This window comes from Podarcis erhardii (genome assembly GCF_964252035.2).
Source record: "Podarcis erhardii genome assembly, chromosome: 3".
Taxonomy (NCBI): Eukaryota; Metazoa; Chordata; class Lepidosauria; order Squamata; family Lacertidae; genus Podarcis; species Podarcis erhardii.
Window position 1 is genome coordinate 9,956,918 of NC_138507.1, and position 10,159 is coordinate 9,967,076.

The 10,159-nt window shown below is 42.2% G+C and overlaps 1 protein-coding gene across 5 annotated transcripts in view; it reads left to right on the forward strand.

The window, feature by feature from the left end:
- FBXW11 (F-box and WD repeat domain containing 11) overlaps window positions 1-4,013 on the forward strand; it is a 92,980-nt gene extending 88,967 nt beyond the window's left edge. For all 5 annotated transcript variants that reach the window (XM_081855543.1, XM_081855539.1, XM_081855540.1 and 2 more), the window contains one exon: window positions 1,542-4,013. The gene's annotated coding sequence lies outside the window, so the exon portion shown is untranslated. The remainder of the gene's footprint in view (window positions 1-1,541) is intronic.
- Window positions 4,014-10,159: the final 6,146 nt, after the last annotated feature.

Consider the following 10,159-nt stretch of genomic DNA (forward strand, 5'->3'; position numbering starts at 1 on the left):
CTGCTTGTCCATGCTAGCTGGCGTTGATGGAAGTTAGAGTCCAAAAACATTTGGAGGGTCGCAGGTTTCCCTGGAGGGTGGAGCCACTGCCAATCCAAGTGGATTGTGCCGGACTGCCAGTGATCAGGCTCTGTTTAAAACGGCTTCCTATTCTGCAGTGTTTCCCACATCACAGGGCAGAAATGTTGCTCCATTTTATAAAGCTGTAAAATAACAAATATTACTAATGATAGAGGAGCCGTTTTATGTGCTCAGCTCAAGTAATGTAGGTTTCTAACTTTTTAACCAAATCCTGCACCTTTTCCCTTCTCGATGTCCCAAATGAATATGCCTTTTAAAGTCGATCATTTCTGACAACCCTGGCGCTCTTGGCCATAAGAGAATTTTATTGCCTTCTGTTGAATTCCTTTTTTATTGTAACAGGATCAAAATTGTTACCATATGATAATCTTAATATAATCCACTATTTAAACACTTTAGTGGGAAAAAAAAAAAAGTTTTAGCCTCTTAGCGGCGAAACTCCCATGTCCATAACTGAGCACCAAAGCTTGCCTCTCTTGGGAAGAAAAAAATATATAGAAGATTAGGTTTAATTACTTTGTGCTTAATTTCAGTAAGTTGCATTAGTTTCAGGAGAGCCAATAAAACACTGCACTTGTATAACTGTAATATTGCAGAGAGAACTTAACTCTTGCCTGCATTAAAAGGTCTTCCTTTAAATCAGTTGAATCTTTCTTGATAATGCCCTAGATCCAGAGCTGTCTTGTGTGGACACAAAGACACTTTTATGCAAGATAGTCCTATAGATGTCCCCCTTCCACTGTAGCTTTTTGTTCCTCATAACACACCATTCCTGCTTTTGACGGGTTGGCTCTGCTCAGGAGCTGCCAAGGGAGCTGGTCCCTGCTAGGCTTGCAGAGGAAAAAATGGGAAAAATTGCAGCCACAGCTTTACCTGGCTTACACCTGACGTCATACAACGTCGGTTGCAGGTCAGGTGAGCATGGATGGAAGACGGGGGAAGAAACCATCTCACCAGCCAAATATCAGCCACAGAATGTATTGGTTAGAAGTGGACAAAATGACAAATAACTAAATAAAGTACAGTGGTACCTCGGGTTACAGACACTTTAGGTTACAGACTCCACTAACCCAGAAATAGTACCTCAGGTTAAGAACTTTGCTTCAGGATGAGAACAGAAATTGTGCGGTGGCAGCAGGAGGTCCCATTAGCTAAAGTGGTATCTCAGGTTAAGAACAGTTTCAGGTTAAGAATGGACCTCCAGAACAAATTAAGTTCTTAACCAGAGGTACCACTGTACCAAAAACAAGCCAGCCCTAGGGAATTTAAAAGTACTTGCCAGACAAACTATGTCTTTAAAGAGTGGTGAAATACCACTGAAAAAGCAGAACAACCGAAACAAAGAGTTCCCTAAATGACAACTGTGACCAATGGTGTTTGTGGATGTGTGCACCGTTGCCTAAAATCTGACAGTAAGCAACTATAGACTGTTGAAATTAATTCAGACTTCTTCTTTTTAGGATTCCACAGTCTTTGAACTACTGGACATTTGGCAATTACACACCTGAAGACATCAGCCACCGCTAAAGTCAGAAGTGGTTCTAGATGCTGTGTAGATGCAAAGCAGCACAAGTCTATATCTAAACTTACCTTTTCAAGTCCTCCTCCACTCAGTCTGGTCTCCTCTGAGAAATTGACTAGGAATTCACTGAGTCCAGCTAGAAGAAATTCAGTCTGTCCTTCACTGCAATGCAAGATCCAAAGCTTCATGAGTAAATTGCCCATATACACTGAACTGATGGCTTGTTTTTCCAGGAGTAAATCAGATGTCAAGAAAGGACTTGACCTAATTTATATTTGCTTTGCACTTTTATCTGACTCTGAAGAAGAAAAACATTCTCAGTGAAATGTGGGTGCCAAACATACCCAGAATGTACAGGGCTTTGCTCTCAAAGCCACCCTCCTCCTGTAGACTTTACGTTTCACGACTGATGCGGATCCTCTTCTGTTGGCTAGGAGTATCAATTGGACTGATAGAGATATTTCTGAATGGATCAGTAATATTTTGGATGATTGTTTACTTATTTCTGCAACAGTAATTTGCTTTAATTTAACGATTGTAAATTGGGCTAGAGTATCTAAACTAGGTGTACAGCACTGTCCTTTCTTTTAATTGTGCTTTGTACTACAGCCCTCCTCCTCCTCCTCCTCCTCCTCCTCCTCATGTTTGGTATAGTCAAATCCTTCATGTGTGCTTGCCTCATAATTTCCAATACCGTAACTGTATAAGCATGTAGATATATTGTACATAAACATTGTAACCTCCAAGTGCTGGGAGTCAGGGTCTCCTGATACTGTATGCAGATTTCAAGGAATAAGTTTTTAAGCATCAAGGCATTCTTACTACTGGCACCATAATGGGGTTGGGATGAATTGCTTTAGAAATATTTCTCTGTGAATAGGAGGATTTTGGTATCCATTGGGATTTTTTTAAAAAAAGAAAAAGAAGAAGAAAAAATGAGGTGAAACATCTTAATGTTAAGCTTCAAGAACGTTTTTTTTTTAATTTAAGAAAAAAATTAAAGTTAAAAGTGGTTCTGATTTTCCATGCTGCAATATTTGCAAACCATCTTAAGCCGTTGGCCAAAGTTGCATACCTGGAAACAACTTTTACAATCCATTCAGATAGTCCTTGATCTTACCATGCTTATGTGTTGAACTGAAGCAGAAACTGCAATTCCACTGTGATCTTGTAAGAGAGATGGTCTGTGTTCCTTAACAGTTCTGTTGAGAAACCCGGCGTATTATGGCAGCGCGTCATTGGAATGTCTTCTTTAAAAGTATGACTGGTGGTGGCAGTTAGTCATATGCTTCCCTGTACAAAAGCAAACTTCCTAGTCTCTCATCTTTTTAAGTTATTGCTGGGCAATATTGTTTAGTGGCTTCTTCTTAATGCTAGTTTTGGAAATTATTAACTAATAAAATATAATACTGGATGGTCTAAGAACTGTGTAGTTGGCATGGATATGGACACTCATTCCTTAGTCATATGGTTTTGTATTTGTTTTTCCTTTGCCGCCACTCCTGATTTCTCTTTTCTCTTTCCCTCTCCCTTTTTTCTTTTGGTTGAGGGGTCAAGGAATGTTGATAACCAATATAAAAAAAGACCAATGAATGAATATCGCTTATTTTAGTGGAACAGCTGCGGCTGGATATTTCACTTGCACACCTGCCAGCTTGTCAGTCAAAAGAAAGCACACGTGAGATGTGAACAAAAGGCGCAACTTTTGGATCTGCTTCTGGTATTCCACTCTTTGCCTTCCTAGATGTTACAAATCAACTGCTTTTTGCATTCATGAATTTCCCCCCTCGGAGCACTGCTTCAAAGACTTAAGACATGGATATGATCAAATCCATCAGAGGATGCCTTTCCCATGTTCTCGGTTTTTAATATGGTTGACAGTCACACAACTGTCTTATGATAGCTGTAATATGAATGGACCCCCCCCCATTGTCATTGAATGGCTGTCATGTGAAAGACTTTCTATTGCAGCCCTGAAGAAAAAGGTATTTATGGAAAACTATCCTTTTTTAATGCATGTGTAAGATGAAATTCATGTTTCTTTTCCATGGGAAATAATGGTATTTGAAGATGCAGCCTAAACTACTTTTGATTGTGCTTGGTGTAACATAGCTGTGGAGTTTGTGACTGGCACCCAGGGAGCTTGGCTCCTGGGATTTAATGATAGTGATCCTGGCTGTACTCTGGACTTTGTTTCGCTAATCATTACTGAGCAGCTGTATGTTACTGCTAGATTAATGTTTCAAAGCACTGGGATAGTCTTATTCTAACTTGTAATTATGTTTGCCAGTTACCTGTTTGGAAAGTTTGTGTATGAACAGCTTATTGGACAACTGTTGAATTGTACAGATATTGTTCATGATATAAGGCTTTGTACTGTGGAATGTGCTTAATAAAAAAATTCTAAACACCTTTTTGTCCATATTACTAACCCAACATTATTATACTTCAATCAAGTTCTAATTCTGAATGGCTGAAATTTGTGTTTCCTGTGTAGTTTTGAATGGGCTTCTGTCATCAATCCTACCATCTCCAATATACACAAATGTTAGCAAAAGTAGAGTTATGTCTTGATAAAACATTGGTAGATCTGAGCCAAATGGCAGCTTCACAATCCCACATGAACTGAGGCATTGCTAAAACCTTAGAGACCAACTAAGTTTGTTCTGGGTGTAAGCTTTCGTGTGCATGCACACTTCTTCAAGATACACTGAAACAAAAGTCACCAGACCTTTATATATAGTGGGAGGGTGGGGTTGGGTTTTTCTCAGAATGGTAGTAGGAGGTGGGTGATTGACTCAATGGGTATGGTAAATCTGTTGATGACTGTTAACGACTGCAATTAGTCCTACAGGAAAAAGTAAGGGGTAGTATGCAGATGACAAAGAATAGCTTTAGCATATGTAATGAGTCAAGAATCCAATCTCTATTCAGACCAGGTCTCTCCATAGTTTTCAGTTTAGTAAGACCATGGGTAGGCAAACTAAGGCCCAGGGGCCGGATCCAGCCCAATTGCCTTCTCAGTCTGGCCCACGGATGGTCCGGGAATCAGCTTGTCAAAAATCAAATTAAGTGTGGAAATCCATCCATTAAACATTAGAAGATCACCAGGGCTAGCTGGCTAAGTCCTTTTGGGCCAGCAAGGAGACCAGGGGAGAATTAACTGTGGGATCCCAGAGCAGGTAATCTTCATAAAAATGGGAGGGGGAGGGAAGGAAGGGGAATAAAAGATCATTCTAAGTTCAAATTGAAAGCCAGGCGGAATAGCTTCCTGTGGAAGGAAGTTAAATCCTGCAGGGCCCTGGTCTCATGGGACAGGATTCCACCAGGTTGGAGCCATCACTGAGAAGGCCCTGGCCCTGGTGGAGGATAATCTGACTTCTTTAGGGACCGGGACCTCTAAACTATGATTATTCATGGACCTTAAGGTCCTCTGCAGGGCATAAAGTGAGTACAGGAGAAGTGTGGCTTACTGGCAAAAGGGGCAGCGGCTATCAAGGTAATACAGGACAAGAGTTGGACTTGAGGAACCTCAAAACCTAAGAAACTTTGCGTTCATGTAATGCTCCCATCGCATCCTGTTGGTTCCTTCCACCAGCACCCACATAGTACATAGTTTAATGATTCCTGCTGCAGTGACAAATGGACAGCCAGAAAGAAAAGAAAAGAAAAAGTGAGCCTCACATTTCGACTCCCTCCTGCCAAAAACCTTGTCGTTTGGCTCTGTCTTGGGGTGTTTCCCCTCCATCTGCACAAACAGAAATGGGCTAGCTTTGCACCTCAGGAATGAGAAGATAAAAAGGGAGATTATTTATTTTTCCACCAAAGTTAGAAATATTTTATAGAGTTTGCAAAAAGTTTTTTGTTTCAGGAAATTTCATCATGTCTCCAGGAAAAAGAACCCCTAATTGGCCTCAGATTTACTAACAACCTTTTCATTTTTGTAATCTGAGGAGTTGTAGGTCATCTCGAGGTGACTGTAGTTAGGGTTGGTTTAGTTCCTCTGTGAATACCTAGTCTCTGTAGCAGTTCCCCCACTTTAAAGAGAGAGAACCACTCTGGCCTGCTGTTCTAATAGCCAGTTTTTTTGGCAAAAGCTTGCATACCTTTAGCATATGGAAATATTTTCAAGAACACATACCAGGCTTTCAGTCTTAAAAAGGGAAACGCTCCAACAAATGAACAAATGCATATATAGGAGTTAAACAAAATGTTCACAATCCCCCCCTCTTTGAATTTTGTTTTAAACCGTCCCAAAGATTTAGCCTTTTATAAGAAATGGTGGCCTTTTATAAAGTGTTAATATGCAAAAAATTAGTAAAAAGTCATGAATGAACTGAAAAAACACAAGCAAAACCTTGCTAGATCAGACAAAGGGCCTATCTGGTCTCGTATCCTGTTTCCAGCACAGGTTAAAGGTAAAGGTAAAGGGACCCCTGACCATTAGGTCCAGTCATGGCCGACTCTGGGGTTGCGGCGCTCATCTCGCTTTATTGACCGAGGGAGCCGGCGTACAGCTTCCGGGTCATGTGGCCAGCATGACTAAGCCGCTTCTGGCGAACCAGACCAGCGCATGGAAACGCCGTTTACCTTCCCACCGGAGCGGTACCTATTTATCTACTTGCACTTTGATGTGCTTTCAAACTGCTAGGTTGGCAGGAGCTGGGACTGAGCAACGGGAGCTCACCCCATGGCGGGATTCAAACCGCTGACCTTCTTATCAGCAAGCCCTAGGCTCTGTGGTTTAACCCACAGCGCCACCCGTGTCCCAACATGGGTTAGTCAGATGTTTATAGGAATCGCACAAGTAGGATGTGTAGGCAATAGTGTTCTCCTGCTACCAGATATTCAGGCAGAACCAGGGTACTCTTGCATACCGAATCAGGAGCTCAGGGATTTGACTTAAGGCTCTAGTCAAATGCACATTTATGAAGAGCTCTGGGGAATCAGACCCAAGGCTAATCTAGTGCAAGATCCAAGTTCCCTCGCTGGTGTGCCAAATGGGGTTTCCAGAAGGAGGACCTTTCATTGGTGGCTTCCTGCATATGGAACGCCTTCCCTACTGAGGTGTGTCTTCCAAGAACCACCACCTTCCCGACACCTTCTTGGGGCCCTCTTGGTAGTTCCCCTCTTCTCAGAACTCCAGAGTGCCAGTTCTAGGGTGACTCCAAGTACCTGTTTAGTTGTTTTGCTTATTTCTTGTAGGACTGCGGTGCAAAAGAGTTGGATGTGGGGACATTCCCACCACATGGGGAGGTATGTGCCTGTAGAGGTAGTGCCTCTCCAGCATTTAGGCAAGGTTCCTGGGTGTATCCTGGACTCTTGAGAGTCCCATGGACTGCAAGAAGATCAAGCCTATCCATTCTGAAGGAAATCAGCCCTGAGTGCTCACTGGAAGGACAGATCCTGAAGCTGAGGCTCCAATACTTTGGCCACCTCATGAGAAGAGAAGACTCCCTGGGAAAGACCCTGATGTTGGGAAAGATGGAGGGCACAAGGAGAAGGGGACGACAGAGGACGAGATGGTTGGACAGTGTTCTCGAAGCTACCAGCATGAGTCTGACCAAACTGCGGGAGGCAGTGGAAGACAGGAGTGCCTGGTGTGCTCTGGTCCATGGGGTCACGAAGAATCGGACACGACTAAACAACAACCTGGGTGTATCAGCGCTAGTTTCCGTAGCATTAGGTACCACCTGTAGGTATGTTTCATAGTGGGTTCCAGCCAACCATGCCCTGCCCTCCCAACCTATCTCATCACCAAGGAAATATAATGTTGTTTTTTCAGAATAAATTTTTATTATTTTCTCAACACAGTTTTATACAATACATCAATCCACATCCATACTTTTAGCTCTGCCGAGCTTGTGACTTCCCTCCTTCCCTTCAACAGGTATCCCTTATTCTTTTTAATTGCGTATTTTGATACTAAACCTCTTATCTATTACATTGTAGGAGTTATTTCAGTCCTGCCAGTGTTTTTAAAGATTTACAATTATCCTTTAAATACACCATGAATTTACTCCAACTTTCTATGAATCTCTGACTGTCCTGATCCCGAATCATGCCGGTCAGCTTGGCTAACTCTGCATAGTTCATCATTTTCGTCTGCCACTCCACAATGGTCGGAATTTCTTGTAATTTCCAATTTTGGGCAGCATGTTTCTTGCTGCTGCTGTGGCGTACATAAACAGTCGTCCGATTTCTTGATCTCTTTCCCCATCAAACCCAGCAGGAAGGCTTCTGGGTTTTTTGGAAAGATATATTTAAATATTTTCTTAAGTTCATTATGAATCACCTCCCAAAAATTCTTAACTTTATTGCAAGTCCACCACATATGATAAAAATCTCCATCAGCCTCCTTGCATTTCCAACATTTTTTATCCCTCACCCTATACATTTTCTCCAACTTTACAGGTGTAAGATGCCACCTATAAATCATCTTCATCAAATTTTCTTTTAAAGCTGCACATGCAGTAAATTTCATATTTACATCCGATAATTTATACCAAGCATCCAATTCAATATTGTGACCAAAGTCTATTGCCCACCAAGAAAATATAATAAACAAATAGAAAGAGAACCTACCCAAGTGACGCTGACACAAAGCCCCCCTAAGCAAATTGTAATGGTTATAAGGGGTTGTTCGTGCGTAAGTTACCACCACTCCTGGGCCAGGTTGCCTGGTTTAACCTGTCCTGGCTGACAGCCCTTCACTCCGTGGCTGTTCAGTCGCTGGCAGAATCCGTCAGTGGGCGTTTTTTGAACCTCTTCCAGCAAAGAAGTTGTTTGACGCCCAGTCTCCTCCTACTCTCCCTGCGCAGTAGTCTTCTGCGCAGGGAGGGAGTGGGCAGAGGAGTGCCCGTGCTCTCCTCACTGTTTTCGGGCGAAGAGTCTTGGAGACCCCTCTCCGAATCCCCCATCTGCCCCCCCCTTCTCTACTGGTGTTGTGCTGATTCCCTTCCCCAGCCGATGAGCTCCCTCTCTCCTTGCTGGGCCCCTCTCCAGCATCGCTTGGGAGCCCTGCCTCCACCTCTGACTCTGATGTCAGTTCCCTGACACAAATGGATGTAAGTTCACCCCCCACCCCTTTCCCAGGAAGAAGGCCTTCTCGGTAGTGGCACCTGCCCTGTGGAACACCCTCCCATCCGATGTCAAGGAAATAAGCAACTATCTTACTTTTAAAAGACATCTGAAGGTAGCCCTGTTTAGGGAAGTTTTTAATATTTAATGCTGTATTGTGTTTTTAATATTTGGTTGGGAGCCACCCAGAGCGGCTGGGGAAACCCAGCCAGATGGACGGGGTATAAATAATAAAATTATCATTATTATCATCATCATTATTATTATTCCCCAGCCTTATACTGTATATCAATGTCTCACACTGAAAGTAACTGATCAGTAGAAACGATGCACGTACTTATGTAAGCCAAGAAAATCCTTAATTTTTTAAAAAAATGAAGTCCAGAGTGGGTTGAGTACAACCCTAGAGAGGGCATTCTCTCTGCCCCACCTCATTCTCAGACACACATCGCCACAGAGGTGTGTGGGGCACTTTCATAATGGAGTTTTCATCATATGCTGAAGACGTGCCTCTTAATTCTGGTGGTTGACACCTTATACTCTTGATTTTAATTTGTTTTAACTGTTTTAATATTTTATTTTTTAAAAATTGTTACCATCTGCCCTGGGACCTTATGGTGAAGAATGGGTAAGATAGATAGATAGATAGATAGATAGATAGATAGATAGATAGATAGATAGATAGATAGATAGATAGATATAGATGATAGATAGATAGATAGATGATAGATAGATAGATAGATAGATAGATAGATAGATAGATAGATAGATAGATGAGAGAGAGAGAGAGAGAGAGAGAGAGAGAGAGAGAGAGATGATAGATAGATAGATAGATAGATAGATAGATAGATAGATAGATATAGATAGATAGATAGATAGATACACAGACAGACAGACAGACAGACAGATAGAGATAATACACACCTCTTCCAAGTTTCTCAAAAGAATTTAGGGTGGTTTGGATTAATTTGTTGCATCTCCCTCTATTGTACTGTTTTGTTTTGGTTTGGATTTTGCTCTTTTTGTTGCTGCAGTTTTAATTTTGTGTAGTTTTTATCAAGACTGTATTTGTTTTATTTTTCTATACTGCCCTGTGACCAAAAAGTTGCACCCGTCTTTCCTCGGGAGACAATGGACGAGTGCGCCTTCGGGGGTGAAGTCCAACTGTGGCAAGCTTACAGCGCCTTCTGTGGCTGAAGAGACTGGCACAGGAGAGACATGTTTTGTTGCAGGTGGGGCAGATGGAGGCACTCAGTTTTGCTGCTGCAGGTGTACCATAACGTAAGCAGATGGTATATCAATATTCAGATGAATAGGGAATAAAGGAATAGAGCACAAGAGCCCTTTCCTGCTCATGATCCTCAGTGTCTGGTGTTAGGATGCATCTGACTTTGTCTAACCCCCTTTTAAACTGGTGCCCAGGCCAGAAAAAAGCCAGGGAAGTCCCCAAATAGGAGTTCCAACACAGAAGGAGAA